Source organism: Zea mays, chromosome 10 (assembly GCF_902167145.1).
Source record: "Zea mays cultivar B73 chromosome 10, Zm-B73-REFERENCE-NAM-5.0, whole genome shotgun sequence".
In the NCBI taxonomy this organism is placed as follows: Eukaryota; Viridiplantae; Streptophyta; class Magnoliopsida; order Poales; family Poaceae; genus Zea; species Zea mays.
Window position 1 is genome coordinate 46,665,016 of NC_050105.1, and position 27,111 is coordinate 46,692,126.

Consider the following 27,111-nt stretch of genomic DNA (forward strand, 5'->3'; position numbering starts at 1 on the left):
AGCCACGCTTCTGACTGCCATGTCGAAAGACTTTGCCATGACAGCAGTGTTGCCCCATACAAGGATATTGTTGCCTCGTAGCTCATCAGAAACTGCTTTGGATCCGAATGCCCATCATACATGGGTAACTGAGGTGGCTTGTAGGATGGTGGCCACGAGGTAGCCTGTAATTCTGTTGCCAGAGGAGAAGCATCATCGAAAGCAAAGTTTCCATGATGAAAGTCGTCGTACCATTCATCTTCGTTGATTGGGCTTTCTTGACGAAGCTCCCTGTGTTGGGGCCTTCGCTCTTGGTCATCTTGAGTGAGATGATGCATCTCCTCATCTACTTCATCAATCTTCTTCTGAAGGTCGGCCAGCCGAAGCATTTTTTTCCTTTTTCCTCTATAGTTACTGGTGGATTGCTTCTAAATCCCTGATCTCTTGGTCAAGCTGCTCCTCATAAAGTGTTGGGCTAGTGGCCTTTCTGTTCTGGCTCCTAGCCTCTCGCTGGGAGAGTGCGTCCTGATTTATGTCAAGTGGCTGCAGGGCAGCCCCTGGTACTATTGCCTTCTTCGGCGGCATGACGAAGGTGAATGCTTGCCGAAGGTTGTGGAAGTGAGTTCACCAGAGGTGGGCACCAAATGCTTTAGAAGACGAAGATCCTTAATCCTTAACGACTGTGTTGCCTTGTTCTTGATTCATAGCACTTGAGAACGAGTGATCAACAAACACCTCTACAAACTTGTCGAGGTAGTCCATGAACACACTGTTCATCAAATACATGAAATAAGCTGGCACATTCATCAAGCCGAAGCACATGACCGTGAACTCATATAGTCCATACTTGGTGATAAATGCGGTCTTCGGTATGTCCGAAGGTTGGATCCTGAGCTGATGGTAGCCTAACCTCAGATCTATATCTTAGAGAACACACTATATGGGATTTGGAGAAGAACTGGTCTAAAGAAGAGCTGTTAGAAAATATGGATTTTAGACTTAGAGAAATTCAATCTGAATTTCAGCATTTGGAGCAAACTTTGGGCTATTGTAGTTTGGAATCCAAGAGGTTTTGGTTAATGACCACTATACCAAACTTGTAGAGCAATGATAGGAGAACAATTCTTATTAAGTGATATAGCCCCAAAACTATATGCTACTGGTAGAAAAGATAGTCCAAAGATTGATTGACATATTTCCCAGTTTTAAGACTTAAAACAGTAGTCTGAACCTGAGTTTCAGTGTTTTGAGGCTATTTTGGAGCTCCTTTGGGATTAATTTAGGGAGTTTTGCGTTGTGGTGTTTATAGAGAAGTTGAATCCTATATGATGGACATGATCCTATTCAAAAATTGGAGAAATAACTGCTACAATTTGGACTGTTAGTTTGCTAAAGTGAGTTGGACTTGGTTCCACATAAAACTAGGAGAAAAGGATGTCCCAAGTTGTGCTGTCACACTGGAGACATGTGAATTTAGTTAATGTTGCTGGCAGTTTAATTGTGTTTTTACCCACTTTTGGAACCCTGTGTTAATTAGTATAAAGAGAGTTGGGTCGAGGGTCTGTAACAAAGTGAGAGACCAGATATATCTGAATATGTATCATGTAAAAAGTGGGCTTGCTACTGTATGGAATATAAAGAACAACCTATTGCAAGTCCCTCTGTCAGACTTAATGTGGGCTGTTTCAGTTCACTGAAAATCTGTTTCAGAGTTTTGTTCACCCAACATTGGAATACCATAACTCTTGATATGTATGGTTATAAGTTAAAAAGCATATAGCAAAGGTTTAGAACTATATTGGGTGAACAAATTCCTTGTGAGGAGGACTTAATGCTGCACAAAACTAGGAGAAATAGGTGTTCAAACTACCTCTGTCAGATTGGTGCAATGTAGGTCTGATGCAGTGACTGTGGTTTTGGTTTAGTGTTTTCCCTGGATTTTAGAGTTAGTTTGTGGTTGATCCAAGGGGTATAAGTCTATAGTCTCTATGGAGATAAGTTAGAGGGTTAGTTGGTGAACAAAGTTCATCAAGGTTGATTCCCTGATGTTGCTTGGAAGTAGAAGAAATGAAGGGGGTGAAAGGAGGTGTTTTGTTAAGCTGTGGTAGTTCAGTGTTGGTCCAAAGGAATTTGAAGAAGATCACTTCCTCTTTGTTAGTGTTGCTCGAGTTTTGGATAGAGATCAAGTAGAGATAAGTAACTGAAGGTCTAGAGGCCTCACTTGCTGCTAGGAAAATACAAAGGAGCTACTTGTGTGTGTTGTTGAGGTGTGTATGAAGTGTATGACTGAAGGCTAGAGATCTCACCCTTGGCTGGACATAATATCTTTGACGAACCTCTCATGTTATCAGGCCCACCTACAGTTGTCCTTGTCCAACGAACCTTAGACAACCCTGTAGGTGCACATAATTACTTGACAAGTTTGGTATCTGTATCCTTTTTCCTCGCCCAAGAGTGTTTCACTCGTCACGCAGATATTACAACACATCGGAGGAAGCGAATTACAATAACTTAATTTACATTCATCAAAATATAGAGAGAGTGTTATAGATATTACAAAACCAGGGGTATATGTGTGCATAAGTATTATTATTACAAACTTAGGAGGCAAAAACCCCTCCAGCATAACAGTATATTGTTTTTCAAAAGGGAGGTCAACATCCTCCCGCAACCACTTCACTGTTGAGGTTCGTCCTTGGGCACCACCTTAGTGCAAAAACAGCAAAAGTCTGCTGTTTCCACACCTACAACAACATGGGTTCAAAAACCCTGAGTTCGAAGTGTACTTTGGCAAGTCTTACCCGTCAAAAGAAAAGTCTCTCAAGGATATTGTGACACCCCAGGTGTCTATTTCACGTTATATCGGGAGATTTATCCTAATCTCGGATGCTCAGTAAAAATTTCTATTTCTCGATCGCATCTATCTTCTTTTATCAAGTTATTGTGAAGGTTTCACCGAATTTTGAAGTTATTCGATCGTGAGAAACAACCAAATTTGGAGCCTGTTAAAACTTGTCTCTTGAAACGAATGCAGATTTGAAAGTCAATCTCATCTCGCAACTCCCATCCAGACTCATTTATTCAGACTCTCGATAGTTGTTATGTTATCCAATCAGTGTTCGAATCCGCCTTCTCGATTTTCGGTCTACGTCCAAATACGTAGTTCGAATCCGCATTCTCCAGCGGAATCTTTGTTATGCGAACTCTAATTAATTCTTATGCAAATTGACTTGTTATATCTATATCATCATTCATCTCTATCTATCAAGTGTATCTAAAGATTTCTAGAAGTTTGAACCAAATACACACATGAAAAGATAAATCCTATACATGCTTGAAACTGCTCGTCTGAACAAATGCAAATTTTGAAATTCAACAAAACCTTGTCATCTTTCTCAAACAACTGTATATCAACTCTACAACAAAAGTTATTAAGGGTTCATGTAGAGAAAATGCCATGAAAATGTCGAGAAAATACCCTGATTGCCTTAAAAATATAATTTGAAGCTTTATAATGATGCTACCTTGACCAAAGTGAAACTTTAATTTATATTCAAGATATGAGGTTTGACCTTTAATAAAAGTTGTAGAACCTGTGTAATACAACAAAGTTTATATTTAAACCAAGCCTTGATTCAATCTCTAAGTATCTCAAACAGTACCATCAAGACAGAATAAAAATCTGATTTCAGGATTCGAATTCTTCTAAGTGTGAAATCAGTGTCGTTCGGATTGACGTCTCGTGTTCCCAAAAATTTGTTAAACAACTTGAGTTTCACCAAATATAAAAGTTGTTAATAACTAAGAGGGGCAAAACATATCAAAAGATGGCATTCATCCGATTCCGTTTGACATATCTTGACATTCAGTTTTCACAAGTTTCCACTGATTTCTAACCCACTGACAAACCAAGTTTCGTGGGTATATAACTTTCTAACCAGTGCCCGAATCACCTCAAGTTTTGTATAAAATTTGTAGAGTATAGATCAAGGAACATATCTTCTGCACTGACCGAGATCCGAATCCAAACAGAAGATGCCAAAAACAGCCGCCCATTGTGTGTTCGTTGCTTCGTTCATAAGGAAAACAAGCTCTGGCAGGCAGCCGCCCACGCCCACCAATATGCAGAGCTCGCACCTGCCATTGCCCCCTCCTGTCTGACCCTTCTCTACCTCCCCCATCTATATAAACGGCGCCAGGGCACTCCCCAACGTTCTCCATTCCTTCTCCACGCTCCCAGCGCTATCCCTCCCATTCTCGTGACTTCCCGTCCATGGCCATCGTCGTTCTGCTCGCAGCCGTGGTGAAGTTTTTTCTTTTTCGAATTTCATTTCACAGATTTGGTGCTGAACTTTAGAAAATCGTAGTAAATCACATAAAAATCGTAAAATAGTAAATGAGAGCTTTTTGGAATCCTTAGGAAATTTTCTATGCAATGGATCTATATTTTGGCATATTTTTGTAGAAACTTTTGGCTGTAGAAATTCATTTTTGAAAAGAGGTTTAGAAGACAAATGAACTTGCTTCTCTCCACAGTTTTAATTTTAAAAATCCAAAAATGATGAAACTTTTTTTGTTAGCTAGATGTTGTCATACTCTAGCTAAGGAAAATATAAAACATATATGTTGTTCACTGTTTTCTTGATGTGTTAATTAAAACATGTTAAATAGGAAAAAGATGATTGTTTTGCTTGCTGTTTTTGGATCTGTAGCTCTATTGCTGCAAATGGGTTGCAATATTTACAGTACACTCTTGGTGCTATGCTTGGTGACTGGTAAAAATTTCATGAATTATGGTGCATGTATGATTAAGTTAGTGATTTAACTTGTTTAATGCACCTTAAGTAGTTTTAAATTGTTTATAAATAATATATGGATGTAAAAATGGAAAATGGTGTTCCACTGTTCTTGCATGGTATTATAGTAGCCTAAGAAAACTCAATATGGTCATACATCCACAGAAAATAATTAGTTTTAGATTTAACTTGCTCTCACATGCTTTATTGCATTAACAATTTTTTACTTTTGTATTAAATAAAATATAAAACCTGGGCACGTGCAATTTATACATTATTCATAATTTGGCATTACCTGTGCCTCATAAAAATCCCAACCCCAAATTAGATAGTTTCATATGATGCTAAAAATATCACTCAGTATATAATTGTAGGAGTTAGCGAGAAATTAGAAGTAAGCAAACCATGCATGTCTCTTGGAATGTTTGAATTACATCTTAAAACTAATTATAGATTTAATGGTTATGTCATGGTGTTCTAAAGATAAATATTAATAGTGCTTCATCATGATTTTGTGTGATGTCGGACATGTGTGCCGAAGTGTTTTATTTTGGTGAATGCGTTTGTTAATTGTGTGGTAATTCTAGCACACGAATTAACTTGTATAAAAAAATTAGTAAGTCTACTTGTTAGTTTTCACTTGGTTATTTTAACTCTAACAATTGTCAAAGTGTTAGAATAATTCAAGTATCTAGAACGTGACAATTCTTGAATTGTATAGGAGCTAAAATTTATTAATTGCTGTTTTGGACTGCACGCAGTGATTTCCCCGTGCTGTAAGTTTGATGAACGAAATTATGTTTTCTGTAGATTTGTGCCATAGAAAAGTTGTAGATAACCTTATTATCTTATTGGTGTTAAAATTTGACAGACAAAAGTCTGATCGTTTAGAAGTTATGCCTTTTACAAATTCAGTAACTGAATCTGTCCAAATTCTGTACATATTTCAGAAACTGTATTGTTTGCTTAAGTTAATGTTACAATCAGTCCTTGTCGATTATAAGGAAGTTGTAGATGTTTTTCTTATCTTGCTTGTGTTAAAATTTCATAACCATAGGTCTGATAGTTTAAGAGTTATGAATTTTACAAAATGGTTACTGTGTTCTGTCCACTGACAGAACAGATTTCAAAAACTGAATTGTTTGAATTTGTTAAACATAGAATCACTTCTTGATGATTATAAAAGTTATGTAGTACTTTTGCTAAGCTTTCCAAAAAGTCTTGGATCACTCTTTTGGGTGGTCTGAAGGTTAAGTTATAGGTGTTTAAAGTGTGAAGACTGAATCTGTCCAAAATCTTGACAGCAAAGCATTCGTAGTGTATTTTACCCTTGATGCATATTAAAACAGCCTGAAATGTTTATAAATAATTTGTAGAAAAAATAATTATCTTCCCAGAAAGTCTAAGATCAAATGAATTGGATGTCTGAGTCTCTAGTTATGAATTTTTGTAGTCGCAAGTCTGAATCTGTCTAAATCTGCACAGAGATGTCGTTTGTCACTATTTAACCTTGTTAAGTGTCTAATCAGATTGAGACGACAATACCAAAGTTGTAATGCGTTTCTTATGCTTTCCAAAAAGTATTTGATAACTATTTTTGGATAAATATCTGGTATGTTATAACTGAAACAATCAACTATTGTGTTGCTGCCCTAATCAGGTTGATTGTAATGGATTGCTCTACTCTGGTGTGTTTGTCTTGGGTGACTGCTTACTTGTTTTGCTTTTGAGTGAAAATGAATAACAATGATAGTAATGGATATAATTTGGTTATATATAAGTAACTAGTGCACGTTCCTAAGTAGTAAATTAAATTATTGAAGTCTAGTCAGCTTCGATCAACGTTATTTTAGCAAGTGTCGTTATATGGATAAGAAACACAATAAACGAGATGTTACCATTTTTAATACTTGCATGGCAAATCTAATATTGCTAAATAACCAACCTCATTAGACTATTATAAGAAGCAGTGTGATTACGCTAACATCTTCTATGTGTTATCTTGGGTGTGTGCTTCCATTAGAATATTGAGAATGTTAGTAGAACATGATTAAGTGATTATTCCCTATTAAACTAAATTTGTATGTATGATGTTTAGAAGTCAAAGTAAATGTATGTGTGCCTAAAGTAGTTTAATAATAGAGTAACTAATAAATGATTAAAGTGAACGTGGTGAATTCTTGTACTTATGATGTCGTGTTTGCAATAGATAATTATAGGAAGTGTTTGTTGTTTTCTAGTGATGATTGACTACGTATGCCCGATGACGTATAGATAACTAGCGCTTGCGTACAGTTGTCGCGGTGTCTTACAATTAAATGTTAGTTCGCTACCGTGTATTTATATATCTTATGATATTTTTCATTGTATTCATACATATGCATCATGCATCTAATTTAGGTTGTGATCGTGCAAGTGATGTGGTGCCAACAACAAGATGCAGTTGGTGGACAACCTGCAGACTGATGGACATGACCAGTGGATGCTCGCCAAGCGAGTACCCCGCCCCAGCTTTGAAAGGCAAGCCCCGATTTTATGCATAACCGTTTATATATGCTATTTTACTACACTTGATGTTTGTAGGCTTGTACCGTGCACTTAAGTGTAGGAGTTGCCTAAAACCCTAGTTGCATGAACTCAGGATTCCTTTTGAGATGGATACTAGTATGCTAGGTCGAGTAGCTGCTATGCTAAATCAGGATCTCGGTAGAAGTCGAGTGATTTTTCTAGCACTCGCGCGAGGTCAGGAATTGGTTGTATCCATTTTTTATAACAGAAAGGTGATGGTCTATGGACACGGATCCATGGGGATGCGTTGTCTACGAGACGAAATTGGAATAAGGATTAACGTGCGGATACCTATGTCAAGCGTTTGAATGTACTAAACACATGTAGGGAAATATGGTAAACGGTAAGCCTAGTACCTGAGTGAAGCCGGGCGCGGACTTTTCCCCTCACTTGTCCTGAGACTGGGTCTCCCATTCTAGATATGGTGGGTAAAAGTGAGGCCACAGCACGGTGGCGGTCGGGGTTAATGGAGCATTGTATGCCAAGGCGGTGAGCCCTGGCCGCGAATGAGGGATCGATGGGGACGGTTGATGTGTGTGGGGACGGAGTGCCCCTACATGTTGTGTGTTTAGGTTTACCTTGCAAGGTTAAAACTCGATTCGAATCGTCTGGTTCTCGCAGCTAATGAGACTGCTTGATCCATTGTACTGCATTGAGTAATAAGTGGAAATGAGCTACTGGCAAAAAATGTTGATTGATATAATGTTTTATATCATGTATGAATAGATAGGTTCTCATCTAGTCTAAGTTATTATTCTAGAACGCGAAAAGCTAAAACTTGAATTTAGACTCAGCTAGTGCTTTTGGCAAACCAATCCCCTCAGCCAAACAGCTGCATGGTCTAGAGGTAGAGGAGTAGACTCCTCACACCGGGTAAGTCTAGCTGAGTATTAGTATACTCAGCCTTGCTTGTGGCATAATTTTTGCAGGTACCTCCTTGATTTGGTTGATGATGTGACTTAGCCTTCATCCCTACCACCGAGATAGACGGTCGAGTGGGTTACTGCTTCCGCCGGAGAGAACCAGGAGGAGTAGCGTGGCCAGGCTTCGCCATGATGCTCGGTTTTCTCCGTTAGTTATTTCCGCTACATTAAAAATCATGGTTATTATTTTCTGAAACTCCGATAAGGTGATCACTAATGATACTTCCTTCATTTATGGTATTATGCTTTATTGTATTTCTCTGTGCCTCACCTTCGAGTGAGCTAGTGGTATTTGATCCTGGATAAGTGGCTTTATCGGACTAGATCCGAGGGACTGACGGGTTATTCCGATTTAAGTGTGTTGCCGCCTCTAAGGGTGCGACTTGGGAACTTAAGCTGGAATAATTCGAGCGGTTCTGCCACAGATATGTAGGATTAAGGGAGTCAAGGTAAGGCTTAACCAAGAATCAAGACTCTGTTTGCAAAAATGCTTACTAATAGTGGATCCTTAAAAATCAAGTTTTATTAGCAAGTTAAGTCATTCCTGTCACTAGAGTTCTTTCTACCCTAGTTCAAGCACTTGACCTATACTAGCCATACTTCTATCAACCCCTTTTTGTTTACTAGAATGCTACGTGTAAGTCAGTGACCAAGTCTTCATGTCCGAGAAGTAACGGCGATCCGAATCGATTAATACCCAGCTGGGGATCTCCAATCACACGACTTATGTAGCACTTAAACCTTGCATCTGTCAACTCACCATCGAGTTTCTTAAGACTAGACCGGGTTCACACCAACCGAGAGCACAGTTACACCACCATCCATCCTCTTGCCACGGAGGGTACACGCTACTCTCGCCATCTCTCCACTCCCATTGCATGTTGGCCTTTCTGGTATTAGTCTGCCCGAGGCAAAGCTTACCCATGATGAGGCATGTGACCAATTAAAATGTCCTCGATCATCAGGCCTACATCGACACGGTCCTTAATCGACTCAGACGGAGACACTACACCGAGACTCTCTTCTCGTGCAAGTCACCCGCCCGGTATCATCGTTATCATTTAAAAACCAAAGTATGGTACCTGGCAGAGGTACATCTTTTTTGATGTTGAACCCATCATGGCCATGATGGATCCACCATCAAGTTTTATTTTTGAAAACATCCCAACTACTGTGAAGCATCACCTTTTGTTGCAGAACAAAACATTTGTTTTTCTAAAGCAGGACTAAGCATCAGAAAACCTTTTAATAAAATAGGTAATCAAGGAATAGTAAACAGTTCCAAGGAAGGAAATGCAGCAATTGGTTTAGCACACAACTCCTATCACCTAATGCATCATATAAGGTGATAAAGATTTAAAACAGCAAGGAGGTGGCAATTGCACCGGGGCTTGCCTTGTGTTGTAGGAGAGTCGGGCTCTGTTCCACAAATATCAAAATAGAAACAGTTCCTGGTAGGTGGATTTTCTGTCGATGGAGCAGTCTCCACTTCTTCAACAGTTATTTCTTCCTCGTTCTCTATACATAACCATATATAACCATGAATGCTCATGTAATGCTTATGAAAATGCAATAAAAGATACACCAAGTTGTATCTTGAATACAACTTTCCTTCACGGTGCACTAGGAAAACTATGGTTTTTCTAGGTCACTACCTTAGTAGGGTTAGACATTTTTATCCTAAGGAGCTAGGATTTTGGGTTTAGGAATCAAACAATGTCCAAAGCAAGTAAAACTTCGCTCATGGGATCTAAATATCATATTACGCTTATCCCAAAAGTTTAGTGATTTTTGGAGATATTAAATAATTTCTAAAATTCCTGGAGACTAGGTTTTGGCCATTTTAAATACTAAATAATTCCTGGTCTAGGCTAAAATTCTTGGAACCATTTTTATTAATTACTAGATAAATTTCGGAGTCCAAAAAAAATAGTCTCATATTTTTATCATTTTTCTATAATTTTCCATGGATTTCCTAAGTCTGACAGAAAAAGAAAAAGAGAAAGCATAAACAGTAACGGGCTCAATCTAGCCCGAGCTGGCCCACGACAGGCGAAACGCGCCCGCGTGTGCCCGCGCGTTGCCAGGTTTGCACAGAGGACCCTGGCCATTTGAAAAATTGGTTAATAGTCCTCTACACTATTTCTATGTGTCACTGACATTTGCGCCGAGGCCCCTCCCTTTTCTATTTCTTCACACGTTGAGACCCCCGACCGAGGATGGTGGAGCAGTGGCTCCGGCGAGCCTGTACCGGCCGGAGAACGCAATGACCGGTGCTCCGGTGCGGCTGACACCTAATTCTGCCCCTAACAACCATAATCCCTCCATCAATTGTGGAGTTCTAACTCTAAATCGCTCTGTCCACGGTGATGGCGCAAACTGAGGATAACTCGAGGCGTTCTCGGTGATCTAACGCGGTCTAATTCAATTGGCTGAGCCGATAAGCATCAAGAGCATTTAAGAAAGCTAAAACAAGAGCGAGGATGGTAGGATCGGACTTATGGAGAGCTGGCCACGGCGAGCTCACACACGGCGGAGTTTTGAATGATTTGGGGGAACTTCAAAATTGGAGCGCTCTGGTGGACAATCTGAGGCACGGGCTGGTGCGGTGGGTGTGTGATTACCTAGCAGAGTTGATGGCACACTTAATTTATAGGGCCCGAGGGCTGTGGCTCTTGAATTTGGAATGGCGCGCTGGCGGTCGGAGAGAAAGAAGGTCACTGGCGCAAGGGATGTGTGGCTTTCACCGTAGCAAGGTCACCCGCGATGAACGGACACGCTAAGACGAGTTACTGTGACGTGGTAGAGCACCTAGGCACGTGGCCAACTCCAGTGAACTTATCTGGACCGGCCGTAAGGCAAGGGGGGGTACGGCGGCCAGCCCCTGGTCTCATCCGCGACGAAGATCTTTTCACCCTGAAGCGTTATCCGACCACCAACAGCACGAATCGCGTCGCCGGCACGAATCCAAGCGCGGGGGTCGTCGGCGGCAAGGTGCACTGCACCTACAATCTTCTTCAGTTACTTTACAATCAAAACACTATTCAGTCTGTATGACAGAGCCATTTGCAGGGCATTAATCTCCGATTTCTGTGTGGCAACTCGTTAATCCCTCTGTAACAAAGTTCTTGGCCTACAATCCAGCTTTAATGTTGCTATAGCAATCACCCTCAAATACTCACTGGATCATTGTCAAAAGAGCTCCCAAAGTTCATCCCAAGTCACTGTCAGTAAAATTTCAGACTCTGAGTTGACCGACAGCCAGACTTTAGGTCTATTTATCTCCCAATTTTTTATGACACCAAGGTTTTAATCACTTAAGCAAAGTTATGCTCCTATAGTAGCTCTATAATCTTGATGTGTTGACTTAGGGCACATTCTTTATGAATTGAGAGATATGGAGCTCCAAAGTTGATCCTATGCACTAAATTTCAGATTTAGGCATATATGGTTTATGGGGTGCTTTTTGCAAATAGGTCCAAATTCCACTATTCAACTTGCAATTTCTCCAATGTGAAATATAGTTGGTTTAAGGTGCTCTTTGTGGCAGAACCTCCCAAGTTATTGGGCCCACATGCATCTGCCCTTGTCTCAAAGACCTCAGACGGCTATGCATGTGCACCAGATAACTTAACAGGATCTGTCCGAGTGTCCCAAGGACCCCAGATAAACCACTTACAACCAAGATCGCAAGATTAAGTAAACACAAATCACACACCAACATTTTGCAGCGGAATTTCTTTATTACAAAAAGTTACAAGTTTCAACAAATTTACATTATATTTATCGGAGTGGTTACAAAGTGATTCAAAGCAATAAACTTTGAAATGTTATAAAATTATTTATAAGTATGAAATATATGCTAGCTTAAGTGACCATCCTCAATAAGAAGTATAGAAGAAGTACTTATACTTATAGAAGGCCGTGCCCACCGGCGCTCAACACCAATCACAATCAAGTGACTCGTAACCTGCAGCAACAATGGGTAAAACCATAAGTACGCAAGTACTCAGCAAGACTTACCCGACTAAAGAAAAGACTCTCAAGGATATGCTGGTTAAATAGGAATCAAGGAAAAGGCTTTAGCAAAGAATCAACTTAGAGACTTTTGCAGAAATAGCTTACTAAAGTGAGTCCTTACTTTCAACATTTTAATGCTATATTAAGTATTAATAGACCTTGTTTGCATCTAGTCTAATTTCACCATCACATTAATCAATCCAACATGATTTTTGCTCATTAAGATTCCATCCATGACTTAGATTGCAGGTCAGTGACTAAGTCTTCATGTCCGGGAAGCAACGACGATCCGAATCGATTAATACCCAGCTAGGGATCTCCAATCACACGACAGATGTAGCACTTAACCCTTGCATATGTCAACTCGCCACCGAGGTTCTTAAGACCAGATCAGGTTACGCCGACCGAGACTACAGATACACCACCGTCCAGCCTCTTGCCACGGAGGGTACACGCTACTCTCGCCATCTCTCCACTCCCATTACGTGTTGTCTTATTCTGGTATTAGTCTGCCCGAGGCAAAGCTTACCCACGATGAGGCATGTGACCAGTTAAAAGGTCCTCGATCATCAAGCCTACATTCAGTATAATCCTTAATCAACCTGGGTAGAACATCACCTGTTCCTAGCCCAAGTCCCGATTTAAGTACTTCCATCCTTAGGATTGTTTGTGTTCCTTAGGATGAAAAGAGCATTATAGGGAACTTTGCAGTAAGATACCACCATTGCTCCCAATGAAAATATTCTTGCAGGCAAAAGCCATCCTTCCTTAGGATAACCCCTGAGCTAGGCATTAACGCAAAGGACAACCTGTATTCACAAGATCTAAGCAGTGATAAGCATTTTTGTAAATCATATTTTGATACTTCATCAGAAGTATCTATAAAGGTATGGATATCAAGGTAGGCAATGCATCAAAGGGTTTCCAAGCAACTCCTATAAACCTAATGCACATTTCGCTAAACTTAAAGTGTATAAAAATTATTTAAAAATACAAGGAATGGGTTGCATGGACCGGGGCTTCCCTGGAATAAACACTACGTTAGTGTTTGTTAGACGACGTCCACTTGACGATCATTCTTTGTCTTAACACTAGTTCAGTTTATCCATCTTCAGGTTCGTCCATCAGCATCACCATGCGGAGTAGCCCGCGCTTGGGGTCGACTTGGCTCGTCTTCCGCATCACGCGATTATTTATCGTACCTCATGAGATGCAAGATGCACATTTATGAGCACGAGTATAAAGAGTATAAGATAGATAATCTACACTAAAAAGGATGAAACACTTAAAACCAAGCATTAGAATTAATTAACAAGCGTTAAGCATCATGGATATTACAGCAGGGCATCGACTCCATACAATTAGACGAAACCCACCACATGCTATACTTCGACTAGACACTAGAAACACAAACACAAAACCTACTTTCCATAACGTTACATTGACCACTCATCAGATACGAAGCACCAATTTAATTCTTCTCGCTACTACTTCTCCTCACTCCACAACAAAGAACCAATTTAAACCTAATCGACATATGCATCCACCACAACATTCCCTTGTATGATTTATATTTCAATTCTAAGCTTCACGCGACACAACTACTTCACCATCGCGAACACAATCATACCATATATATATCTACCAATATTCTTTTTACTGAAAGTAGTAATTCAAATTTTTGTTCCTATATCAAACATTTTTTTATCGCAAATATATACACATCTTTATAAGTGATTAAAATATTTCATCATCACACATGCCTACTAAAATTCCACTCGGTCCACCAATTCAGCTAACTGACTGGAATAGCGAAATAACTCGCCATAACTGAATCTGGCTAGATAATCGCGAGAACCGCGAAGTTGACGAGAGTTCCGGGACTCACGCAATTTATCGAGCACCTAGTGAGCATCACACTAGCACATTAATTTATTCCATCCATCGACTCAATCAATTAAAGAAATAACGAACTAGAGAACGGTTACCGATTCAATTAAAATTCCAAGTAAACGTTGCTGATTCTTGCTGAGGCCTTCTGTCGAGTACTTGGTAAATATCACGCGGCTAGCTTCGTCTTCACCCGACGCTTGGGATTTCTTGACGACGCACGGAACGACGACGACCTTCGATTGAAGTCTGGAGAGAGCTGGTGAGGTGGGGGTCGAGCAGGGGATGACGGGTTCGACGACTCGACGACAAACGTGAACACGCCGAAACCCGATGGATGAGGAGTGAGCGCACACGGGGCGAGCAGCACGGATTTGAAGCGTGGAGAAATTGCCCACGACGAAATAAACAGAGTAAGGAGCGCTCGTGAACATTATGGCGGAATCTGCGGCAGCCGATGCCAGAGCGCACGGCAAGGGAGCTTCGCAGTTCGATGAGACTGTGCTCGGGCGAACTCTATGGCGCGGACTGCTTCACGACCAAGACTGCTGTCGCGACGCGCACGACGTCGCCATGCCACAACACCACCACGGTCAGGTTCGCGCCGGCCGTTGCTGAACCACGAGAGCAGGGCGAGGCGCTGGAATTTGAGGCCGAGCGAGCCGAGACGACTGAACAAGTGCTGACGAGCTGGGAGACCACGACACGAGCAGGGAACCGGCCATGGAGCTTGGAAAGCTGTGCGCAGAGGCGAACAGAGAAATGGCGCGCGCGGCGAGTAGCGGGGGCGCGGTTTGGCGAGGGAGCTTGGCTGGGCGAACGCGCTAGGGAGCTTCGGACCCAGACGCAGGGAGCAGGGCACGAGCTGCAGTAGGGGTCGAGCGCCATGGAAGAGGAGCTCGGTTCGGAGAAAGGAGGAGCGTGCGGTGTAGCCGCTCGGCTAGGCGTACGGCGCGCGGCAGAGGAAGATGCGCAGAGCCGAGCGCAGGCATCAGGGGCGAGCGCCGAGGGTGAGCTTGAGCAGGAAGAGAGCGCTCGGGCGCCCTGGAGGGAGCTCCGGCGCGGCAAAGAAGGAGCTTAGGGAGCAGGCGATGCCGCGGCGCAGGAAGCAGGATGGAGGCCGGGCGAGCTGAGGCCGAGGACGCGCAGGGAGCTGGAAGCCTCGACGTCGGACAAAGGAGATGGGCACGTACAATATCCAACAGCTTCAGACCGGATAAGGAAAAGGGACAGCGGTGGGGATAAGGAAGAAACAACCGTGGATGAGGCTTCTAGTGAGTACAGTGATGAAGAAATTTTCCATGGAATTATACGTGTTCTGACCTCAGGATAAGGAGCCGAAGAATGCGATGCCTGGGGATAGAAATCTTTATTTTTATCTTTTCTTTCTCGCAGCATTTTCTAACAAAAAGGACACAAAAATATCTCAGCTTAGAATGAGCGTTCTGGTCTGGTAATGTATAAATGGATTGAATTAACATGTTATCTGGGTACATATATGTTTCTTCCACATTTACGAATAGAGAATCAGATTGATTACAACTATTCGATTTCATCTCTAATTATCACGATCCAGTTAAATTTTGCATCAATAACTTTTAAACAGGCACAAGATTCGACATATCGTGAAACAAATACGCGATATCGATGCAGCATCGAGAGTGCGACCCATTCCGGAAGCGACGTCACACATCGCACATGTGGGCGAGAAGCTATGCGCTCTCCAGACACGGATTTTGCACTGAAAACTTTAGTTGTCAAGTTCGGCTACGGTATTATAGACTGTATTTAGTTCCGTCTAATTTTTTTACGATCCTCACCAGCGTCGACCATTTGATCAGACGCCAACGATCACATGCTGAGAGGAATGATCCACTTAATGTGCTGGTGCATTGTTCTGTTCGGACAGCGCAGGCTCCAAATTGTTCATAAAATCAAAAGTCTTCTGATTTTCGTACTCACTTACGCGCGTGATCCGATCAGTTCAAAATTCGCCAGCAAACGAAGATTCGATAATCCAAAAATTTCTCGAACCTCATTTTAATTGCTTATGTTACGGAAATAAATACGACACCAAACTCGAACCTTTGCGAGATGATTGAAATTTAGTGTCCACTTTATTTACTGATATCACACGCTTAAATCCATAATCGTTGTTTAATGGAAGGTAACACCTGGGGTGTTACACTCTTTTACTTGGACATTTGCACTTTGGTCCAAAAGTGCCTAGAATTTACAGTTATCCCCCATAGGGTTCTAATTTAGGATTTTCTAGGGGTCTTTTTAGGGCTTTGAGTACTTTAGGGTTTTTGTACTACTAAAGTCCATCAAATTTGATACCTTATGAATATTTCTAATTAGTTTTGAGGTTTTATCCTATTTGGACTTCACTTTCATCCACAAGCCCTAACTCAGGGTTTAGTGCCCTACCCTATGGTTAACCATTTAACAAGTCCTAACATCACAATTTGATTGAAATTTTTACCTAGTGAATGCACTGTAGGTGTAACAAACATATGAAATGTCAATGCACATGATGTTATGCTCAAGTTTTAGTGCTAGTAACACCAGGGGTGTTACAATATCAAGCCTGAAACCTGTTTGAGCCAATCCTCAAGTGGGATATTTATGGGCTCCCAGCTATCATCTCTTATCTGCAGTAGGAGACAAAATTGATATTTTGACCATATAAAATGGACCAAGTTCTGTGTCTTTGGCTGTGCTGTGAATCTGCATGATAATAGTGCATGGGAGCCACATCTTTGAGTCCATGTTGTGCTAGCACACGGGGAAACACTTCCCCTCTACATGTTTGCCAAGTTCAGGGAACACCTATAGGGCAGGGTCCAGTGAAGTTTCCCTCCCTCCCTAAGTTACCTTAAGCTTCAACCATAGTACACTTTGTGGGCGTGGGGATCCTGGTGTTCTGCTAGTGTTAACCTTCCCCATAGCTACCCAGTCTGCTTTAGCCAGTGCATCAAGTGACCATGGTGACCATGCAACCCGAGTGCCCACCTCATTGTGGCTCGGTAATCTCAAGGATTCCTCAACTGTGCTGTACACGTTCCGTGCTCTTCATTGATCAGTGAAGCTCACCATGTTTGCCGCTTCAACTCTACTGTGGTGTACTGCCCAGAACATGGTCGCGCCACCACAGACCGAAGCTAGGAGCATCCTCTACACCAACATGTCCACCTGCACTTTCCCTGCGCATCCTCGTGCGAGCACCGTGATCTAGGATGGTGAGTGATGCTCTCCGAATCCTTTGATTGAACTCTACCGCATGGATACCGTGGGATCGAGCTCGTCGGACCCGCTGTTCTGCCGCCACCGTCGGTAGCTACGTTCCAGTGCCCCGCGATTGAATTGAATGTGTGCCTGTGTTCACCATAGCCTAGGGAATGTGTCGGTGTCCTCGCCATCGTCGGCGTCGAGCCACGGTGGCCAAACCGATGCCAGGTCACCGGAGTTGGGCGCGGAGCCGTCGGGGTCGAGAAGATGTAAAAAGGAGGTTGTCGAGGAGTGTCTGTTTGATTGTCAGTGGCACAATGAATAGTGGCAAGAGCTTGGGTTGGTTAAGTCAGAGCGCGAGGTCTTTTGTGCAAAAGAGCGGGCGCAGCCTCCCCAGCCGTGGGCCGACTGTGCTTGGCTCATGGGCCATGTAGGCTGAAATCAGCCCGGGTTTCAATGATTTGTCTTTATTCATTTATCTAGGAGCTTGTTAAGTCAACTAGAAATCATCCACAAATAATGGGACACATTTTGTAAGGTGTCTAAAATCAAGTACTTCTTGGTAAAAAATGGTTTTAGGATTTTTAGGTCAGTTAGAAAAATTTAAGTGAATTAAAGGTGCTTTTGGAAGGACGATTGGAATTTTAGAAATAAAAATAAAGCACCAAAAATCATGAAAATTTTTGGAGGACCTTTTTATTAGCCGTTGAACACATGGTAAAGGTTTGGCGTTGTTTAAAAACTTTTTGCTCTGGAAACCATGTAAGCCCCAAAATAGAATGGTTAATCCCTAATCAAGTGTGGGTTAGTGCTTTGGAAAGGAGATAAGTTTATCTAGGGAAGAGATGTAGTTGCTTAAGAAGTTTTAAGCTTTTGGATGAGATCTAAGATGCATTAGTTCTCTGGTTTGTCTAGGTAATTCAATCTGGTCACTTTTATCAAGTGTTAAGTTAGGTAGAAGTATGTGTATTCTTGTCGTGTGCTTATTTAGGAGTGTTTATGTTCCCCACCTCTCCTAGTGACAGTTTGCATTTCATATCATTACATAAGCATACATGTATTTGTAATTGACTTGTAGAACACCTAGAAGAAGTGTTGTTTGACGGAGGAGTCTACTCTAGTGGCTGCTGATCAAGTGGAGGAGCCATCTAACTGGGTATTGGATAGAGGGGTCTGAAGCCTCTTCTCTGCAACAAAGGCAAGCCCCAGTCCATTTGCCCCTTTCCTTGTATTTAAAAAAGACTTTTATACATTTTAAGTCTAGTGAAATGTGCATTAATTTTGTAGGAGTTGCTTGAAAACTATTTGATGCATTGACTACCTTGATATCCATTCCTTTTATAGATACTTCTTTGGAAGTATCAAATATTGTTTACAAAATTGCTTAGCCCTGCCTAGAGGTAAGTCTTGCAGATAGAGTTTGTCCTTTGCAATAATGCCTAGCTCAGGGTTTATCCTGAGGAAGGATGGCTCTACCTACAAGAATATTTTCACCAGGATCATTGGGAGATCTAATGCAAGGTTCCCTATGATGTTTTAATCATCCTAAGGTACACGAATAAGTCCTAAGGATGAAAGTACTTAAATCGATACTTGGGCTAGGAACAGGTGATGTTCTGCCCAGGTTGATCAAGGATTATAAGGAATGTAGGCCTGCTGATTGAGGCCAATATTAACTAGCCACATGCCCTGGTATGGGACAGGGTAGGCCTAATCTCAGCGTGACCAATACGAGAAAGGCTACCACGCAATGAGAGTGGAGAGATGGAGAGAGTAGCATGTACCCTCCGTGGCAAGAGGCTGGACGGTGGAGTAACTATGCTCTCGGTTGGCGTGAACCCAGTCTGGTCTTGAGATAGCAAGGGGCGGGTTGGCATATGCAAGAGTTAAGTGCTACATATGTCGTGTGGTTAGGGATCCCATCTGGGTAAATTGATTCGGGTTGCCGTTATATCCTCAGGTAATGGAGAATTGATCATTGACCCGCAATCTAAGTCATGGATGGAATCATAATGAGCAAAAATCATGTTGTATTGATTAATGTGATGATGAAATTAGACTAGATGCAAACAAGGTCTATTAATACTTAATCTAGCATTAAAATGTTGAAAGTAAGGACTCATTTTAGTAAGCTTTTCTGCAAACTATTAAAGTTGATTCTTGCTAAAAGCCTTTCCTTGATTCCCAAATCCAGCATATCATTGAGAGTCCTTTTCCTTAGTCGGGTAAGACTTGCGAAAGTACACTTCATACTCAGGGTTTTCGAACCCATGTTGTTGCAGGTAATCAGGAGTTTTCTAGGTGTCCCTGTGGCTGGAAGATGCTTCCAGTCTTAAAGGAGGATTAGTTAGATTTGTGTGTGAGCTTTGGAAGGGTTATACCTTACTATTTTGTATGTAAGTTATTCACTTTGAGTTCAATTAGGACTTGTAATAATTATAACTCTCTTTATGTTGTAAAACTTGAGTTTTGGAAATGTAAAGTATGTTTGTAAAGTCTTCTGTTCTATCTCCAAAGTGTGTGTATCAAATGTGATTACTGTAATATACATGAATGTGGGAGATCCTTGGGATGATGAGTTCAAGTTGATGAACTCGATAGCCTTGTTAAGTTACACGGTACACGTCCATAGCCATCTGAGGACGTTAATGGAAAGGATTGGTGCATGTGAGTCTGATAACTTGCGAGGGCTATCACAGCCACCATGTTCGCTTTGCCTAGATGGTTGTGAATCTCCAATCCATAGTCTTTGATCAGCTCTAACCATCTTCGTTGTCTCATATTTAGCTCTGACTAGCTGAATATATACTTCAGACTCTTGTGGTATGTATAATCATCACACTTCTGCTCGTACAGATAATGCCTCCATGTCTTCAGCGCATGAACCACTGCTGCTAACTCCAGGTTAATGATTGGAAAATTCTTCTCATAAACCTTCAGCTGTCGGGACGAGTAAGCCACGACCCTTCCCTCTTGCATCAATACACATCCAAGCCAGTGTAGCAAGCATCGCAATACATTGAGAATGGCTTGTGCACATCAGGCAAGACTAAGACAGGCGCTGTAGTCAACTTCTCTTTCAGCGCTTCAAAGGCCTCTTGGCACTTCTGGGTCCACTTGAACTCTCAACTTTGTTTGCTAGCAAAGCTGTCATTGGTCTTGTAATCTTCGGAAACCCTTCAATGAATTGCCGATAATATCCAACCATTCCAATAAAGCTCTTGATTCCTCGAACGTCTGTTGGCGTTTTCCAGTTTAGAATGTCTGCCACTTTCTTCGGATCCACTGCCAATCCATCTTTGCTTATAATGTGACCCAAGAACATGACTTCATCAATCTAGAACTCGCATTTGCTCAACTTTGCATACATCTGGTGCTCTTGCAACCTCTACAACACCATTTCAGATGGTCCACATGTTCTTTCTCACTTTGAGAATATATGAGAATGTCATCAATGAATACCACCACAAACTTATCGAGATAATCCATGAACACACTGTTCATTAGATTCATGAAGAAGGCTGGCACATTCGTCAGGCCAAAAGACAAAATTGTGTACTCATACTGCCCATACTTGGTGATAATGTCGTCTTCGTTATGTCCAAAGGTCGGATCCTGAGCTGATGATAACCTGGCCTCAGATCTATCTTCGAGAACACACTGGCACCTCTCAGCTGGTCGAACAGATCTTCTATTCTGGGCAAGGGGTACTTGTTCTGATTGTGACTTCATTCAGAGCTTGATAATCAATGCACATCCTCCTAGTGTCGTCTTTCTTTTCCATGAATAGGACAGGAGCGGCCCAAGGTGAGGTAGTTGGTCTGATGTAACCTTTCTCTAACATCTCATCTATCTTCTTCTTGAGCTCCATCAACTCTGGTCCAGATACCCTGTAGGCTCTTTTAAAAATGGGGGCGGTGCCAGGAATAAGCTCTATGACAAACTTAACTTTCTGCTCAGGTGGCATACCTAGTAAATCTTTAGGGAACACATCAGGAAACTCTGACACAACCTTGATAGCCTCGAGTGGATCGATCTCTGTGCTATCAATAGCCATCTGGTGACAACCTCCTTTCCTTGGCTCAGGTGATACTAGCTCGGTCACCACTTCTTCTCCTAGTGGGGACACCAACTTCACTATCCTCTTATCACAGTTGATAACTGCTTGGTACTTATCTAGCCAATTTACCACTAGGATAACATCTATTCCCTGAGTACCCATCAATATGAGGTTAGCGGGAAACTCTATCGCCATTATTTCCACACTTACATTCAAGCATACACTATCATCTCAGACTTTTCCACCGGCTAAGTCAATTTGAATTGGTGTTGTCATGATGGTTATTGGAAGATTATAAGCTTCTACCCATGATGTAGTAATAAATGAATGTGTTCCTCCTATATCAAATAACACTTCTGCAGGATGGGATTCGACTGGAAACTTACCTACTATCATGCCTGGTGTTTCCTGGACTGCTTCGGCGTCTAGATGGTTCAGCCTCCCAAGGTTGTAGCACGTCTGAACACGATTGCTTGCTCTTGGCTGAGGTACATTCTGCTTCGCTCGGGCACTGGTGCCTGGCTACTGTTGAGCTACCTTCTTCGGACAATGCATCGCCCAATGGCCTTGCTCTCCACAATGGAAACATCCTCTGCCTCCTCCTTGCACTGGGGCTGCTTTACTACTCTGGTTGGTTGCTGGGGCAGTCATACGAGGTGCCTGCTGATTCCACCTCTGGAACTGACTTTCTCCTGGCTGACTATTCTAGCGGTGCTGCTACTGATGCTGAGGGTACTACCTCTAGAACTACTGTTGAGGCGGGCACTGATTCTGCTGCTGATTGTAACACCCAGGTGTTACTTAGGGTTTTCACTCAAGCCTACACTAGTGAACCCATCATCACATGTGGTTTAATTTGAGCAAAAGACACCAAACTTGGGGGTCAAGATCCTAAGTAGGTGTAACCCATCTTAGAAGTCATGTTTTGGCCTTATCATGCACCTAAAGAGGAGAGAATGGCTCAAACCCTAATTCGAATCCCTTTAGGCAAATGGAGCCCTAGAGGGGAGTATAGCAAAAAGGCTATGTAAACCACATTATCATGACTTGGGCTAATTATAAAAGTTGTAGTACACTTAATACCCTACAAAAAAATAGTAAGAGAGTGACCCCAAAAAGGTTTCAGAAAAACCCCAAAAAAGGTCACCAAAGAGAAGGGCATAAAAGAAAAATCAGATTTTTCTCACTTTCAAAACCAGCCCTCTTTCAAAGATCAAACATGTTCACATTTTTTCAAACCTCAAAACCATAGGGCCCATTTAACAAAATGGCGCCTAAAGACCCCTAGAACACCGTAGAAAAATTTGAACCCACCCTAAGTCGTTTGACATGACTTGACACGGTTTTTGTCTCGGGCTGGACAGCTCGGACAGAGCCAACTTCACACCACAATATCTCTCAACCCCGACCATATCTTTGCTTGGAACTCACATGGAAAAGATAGGATATGGTGCAAAGAAGATACCTTACATGGGATTTTTGCTGAGATCTACACGCTAAGGCGACCAAACAGGCCTTTGAACACCGGTAGAAGCAAACCACCACGTGTTCGACGTGGCCAGGCACTCGGGAACGCGCCCAGAGCACGCTCGCACGCGCGCCCCCGCGCTCCCTCGGCCGCCCCCGTGCCCACACCCGTGTCGTGCCCGCGAGTGGCTATAAAGCCCGCCCTCATGCACGACCATCTTCCCTGTTACCCCCTCCGCACCGCGCCTAGCTTTCTCGAGCCAGCCCGCAGCTCCGGCGACCTCCCCGCGACCCGCGAGAGCCGCCCGAGGGCGCCCGCCATGGCCAAACCATTCCCGCTCACCTCCGCTCGATCCGAGCCCGCGGATAGCTTCCTCTGGAGGCCATGAAGCTTTCCCAAGCTTGAGCCGAGGACCAGCCCCACCGGAATAGTGAGATCACGCTCGCCGGAGTTCGTGACCCCACCGGAGCACGTGGACCGGGTAATCCACTGAACCATTTCTCAATTCCTTGCGCGCATAGCCTCTACATCACCTAGTGGAGCTCCTCGTGCACCTTGATTGAACCCTACCGCCGTGGTTTGGCCGGAGCAGGTGCCGTCGACAACTTCCGCCGCCTACGCTCGTGGCCAGAGCAGCTCCAGCCACCTCCGACGCCGACCCGCACACCGTCGTGACCGCCATGACCTCCCCGACATCACCGACCACCCCACCGGAGCTCTACTGCCGCCGGTAAGCCTCGCCGTCGTGATCTTTGCCCCGGTTACTGTTCCAGCCAACCAAGGATCGCGGGTTAGATATAGGATAAGTCCAGGGGGTTATGCGTAAGGTCAGTGACTCATGTGAATAGTAGACTAAGGACTGATTTGTGAGAGAAAATGGGGAAGAAAACCCAGGGACTTCAGCGCAAATATGTTTTTCTTTTCCCATTTCGAATTTACTTTTCTTTTAAATATTGCAGAGAACTTGATAAATACATAACTTGAAGAATAATCTTCCAAATTTAGTCAAACCAATTTTGCTAGACTTTGTGAAATATAAACTATCAAGCAAAAATAGTAAACCCCATAGTTCTTGTAATGTTTAATAGAGTTTCGATTTAAATAAGAAAACTGCCGAAAACTTAATAATAAAGGAAAAGATAGAAATGTTGTTAGGCCAGGGTTGAGAAAAATAGTGGAGACACTAACCTAGTAGTTACACTGTTTAAAATTAATAAACACCCCAGTATACAAGGTTAAGGAAGATTTATTCACTAAAACTTGTTTATGCTCACACTTAGGAAAATGAAGAAAAGGGATTGAAAATGGAAACCAGAGGGCAACCATATTTTTCCTAGCATGCCTAAGTGATGTAGTTCACAAGAAAAATCTGTTGAACCATAGTCCAGTGAAAAGAAATTGCACTCACATTTATTCATGAAAAACAGAGAAAATTTTGAAAAGTCATAAGAAAATAATCCTAAGAAAAAAACACCCCTACCTTAGGAATGACTGCTCTTGTGCTAAGAAGAACCTAGGAAAAATACAAGTTCTGTTGTTTGATATTTTTCAAATAGCAAGTTAGTTATAAGTGTCTTTTTGGCATTAAACTTTAGAAAATCATAACTAAATAACCACTAAGTAACTCTCTGTGATTTTTGGCACAGAAACATGTTATTACCCATAGATACCAGCAAAAAGAACTCTTAGTACAGAAACCACACCTAGATAAGAGTTGTAGTGCAAAGTGACCCCTCTGCCCCAACTTTTGTTATTTTTGTCCAGGACATATTCTATTCATTTTTTTACCTCAAATTTATAGGACAGACTACAGTGACCAATATTAACCCACTGTAATGTTTACAGAATTTTTGGGAAATTTGAAATCACTGTTGTAGTTCAAACCCACCTTAAGAGCATAAATAGAAAATGAAAAGGGGAATTAGTAGTGGAGATTAATGTTACCCTAAGCAACCCAGCAAAACCCCTTGAGTACCTACTAAAACCTTTTTGGGGCAATACAAGTCTTAATCCACTACGTTTACCTCTAAGCAAAACCTCAAACCTAAGTTGCTAAGCATAAACCACTAAGAGCTTCTTATAACAAGGAAACCCTAAGTCATCAACTAACTTAGTTTTTCTTCACTATGCATAATGCTTACTAAATTATGCATATCATAGCATACATATATCTTATTCATTGCATTCGATAGATTGCAACCTCGCTGACGGAGAGTACATCCTCGTGCCGGAGCAAGGAGTTGCTCAGGAGGTAGCCCAGAATCCAGCACCAGAACCTGCCATCGAGGATCTGCCTGCCCCAGCTTTGGAAGGCAAGCCCAGGTTTTATGCATAACCAGTTCTATATATTATTTTACTACACTTAGTGATTGTAGGCTTGTATTGTGCACTTAAGTGTAGGAGTTTCCTGAAACCCTAGTTGCATTACCTCAGGATTTCCTTTTGAGATGGATACTAGTATGCTAGGTCGAGTAGCTGCTTTACTAATTAGGGATCTCGGTAGAAGTCGAGTGATTTTTCTAGCACTCGCGCGAGGTCAGGAATTGGTTGTCTCCACTTTCTTATCATAATGATGTTGGTCTGTGGACAACAATCCATGGGGATTGGTTGTCTTCGAGATGGAAATTGGAATAAGGATTAAGGTGTGGTACCGTGAGTCAAGCGTTTGAACGTACTAAACATATGCCGAGAAATATGGTAAATCAGTAAGCCTAGTACCTGATTGAACCTGGCAGCGGACTTTGCCCCTCACGCGACCTGAGACGTGGTCTCCCATTCCGGTTTTGGTGGGTACAAGTGCGGTCACTGCACGACGGCAGTCGGGGTCAGTGAGGCATTATACGCCAAGGCATTGAGCCCTGATCTGTTGGCGAGGAATCGATGGGGACAGTTGATGTGTGTGGGGATGGAGTGCCTCGCCACGTCGTGTGTTTAGGTTTACCGTGCAAGGATAAAAACTCAATTCGAATCGTCTCCTTCTCGCAGCTAATGAGACTGCTTGATCCATGCTGCTACATTGATTAACAAGTGGAAATGTGATGACTTGGGAAAAGTTGTTGATTACTAAATGTTTGATACCATGAATGATTAGATAGGTACACATTTAGTCTTAAGAGAGTCACACTAAAACTTGAAAAAGCTAAAACTTGATTTTTAGACTCAGCTAGTGCTTTTGGCAACCAAACCCCTCAGCCAAACAGCTGCATGTCTAGAGGTAGAGGAGTAGACTTCTCACACCATGTAAGTCTAGCTGAGTATTAGTATACTCAGCCTTGCTTGTGGCATAATTTTATAGGTTCTCTGGAGGACATGGTTGCTGGAGTGACTTGGCCGTCCATCTTGCCACCGGGTTGGACAGTCGAGTGGGACCCTACCTCGGCTGAGGAGGAGCATGAGGAGTGATGGGACAGGCTTCCCCATCTCTCCGTTTATTTATCGTTAGTTTTATTCCGCTGCATTTCGAACAATGATCAATGCTTTTTCTAAACTCCGATGATGTTGTAATAAAATTTAAATACTCCTTAATGTATGGTTTTATGTTTTATTGTGTTTGCTCTGTGCCTCACCATCGAGTGAGTACGTGGTACTTGATCCTATTAGTCGCCACGTCGGACTAGATCCGAGGGACTGACGTGTTATTCCCATTTAAGTGTGGTCTAGCCTTTAAGGTTGGACTTAGGCACTTAAGTTGGAATAATTCAGGCGGTTCCGCCACAGCTGGTATCGGAGCTCGTACCACCACAGAGGGATCAATAAACTGTAAATACCATCCTTTTCAAAAGTAAAACTTGTTAGAAACAAATGTTGGATAGATCGCCAGGACGACAAGGATAGACCTAGGACGTGAAGCCTTAGAATAATAGAGGGTTAGCTAGGTGGCTATTTGAGTTAGCCCTACAGGCTACTATAAGGGATGGGGGGTTTTCCCTATTCCCTCTAAGTTGAAATGAGGTCGTTTAGGACGAGCATGCATGCATCCTTTACTTAAACTACTTGTTAATTAGGTAAAAACCTTAATACGTGATAATGACAGATTAAGTACATTCAGTGACCTTATCGTAACCTTCGAGAGGCCAAGCTTTGATTCCCTTTTATTTTATAATTCTTTTTCTTTTTCACTTACGCTTAACCATACGCAGATGACTTCTCAAGGATCCACGGAAGAAGGGAACGCAC